The following is a 761-nucleotide window of genomic DNA, read 5'->3' as shown; positions in this document are numbered from 1 at the left end:
ATCGCCATTTATGACGACAAAAAGTTTCTCGAGTTCTTGAGGTTAACACTGCCCACTTTAGCTACGTCCTAGACCTGGTCAAATATGATCTCAGGAAGGGTTCATAAAACACATATGTGTACCCAATAACTGCTCTTCGTCCGAACAGGCCTTGGAAGGCCCAATGGTACCGACCGGCCACCGGGTCATCCTCTCAGCCCAGTGGCGTCACTGGATGTGGGTACGGAGGGGCATGTGGTCAGCACGCCGCTCTGCCGGCCGTTGGCAGTTCTCATGACCAGAGCCGCTACTTCTCAGTCAAGTAACTCCCCAGTCAGCCTGACAAGGGCTGAGTGCACCCCACTCGACAACAGCGCTCGGCAGACCGGATGGTCACCCATCCAAGTGCTAGCTCAGCCCGACAACGCTTAACTGCGGTGATCTGACGGGAACCGGTGTTGCCAATGCGGCAAGGCCGTTGGCGTACCCAATAACACCTGGCGAAAAATGAGCCATAACACTAAGGTAAGAAAAGTCAAAATACTTTTAAGGCTACGGTGGTTTATTTAACATTTGTTTCGCTGTTGAACAATTAAAACATTTAACAGTGAAATGAAAATTGTGAATATCAGATTGTGAATAATCAGTTACATTCACTGACATACTTGTTAGTAAAATCAACATTTTCTGATGATATTTATGTTACATTATTAATGGCTGGGACTGCTGTACACGCTGCTTGTTCTTTATGACTTTTTAGATCAAAAGCCGTCTGCAGTGAC

General features: G+C 47.0%; 1 pseudogene; it reads right to left on the bottom strand.

Annotated features, from left to right (window-relative positions):
• Positions 1-344: 344 nt before the first annotated feature.
• On the bottom strand, positions 345-462 carry LOC126093831 (5S ribosomal RNA; annotated as a pseudogene).
• Between the last annotated feature and the right edge of the window lie 299 nt (positions 463-761).

The sequence above is a fragment of the Schistocerca cancellata genome, chromosome 7 (genome assembly GCF_023864275.1).
Source record: "Schistocerca cancellata isolate TAMUIC-IGC-003103 chromosome 7, iqSchCanc2.1, whole genome shotgun sequence".
NCBI classification, from domain to species: domain Eukaryota; kingdom Metazoa; phylum Arthropoda; class Insecta; order Orthoptera; family Acrididae; genus Schistocerca; species Schistocerca cancellata.
This window is presented reverse-complemented; position numbering and strand designations above follow the sequence as displayed.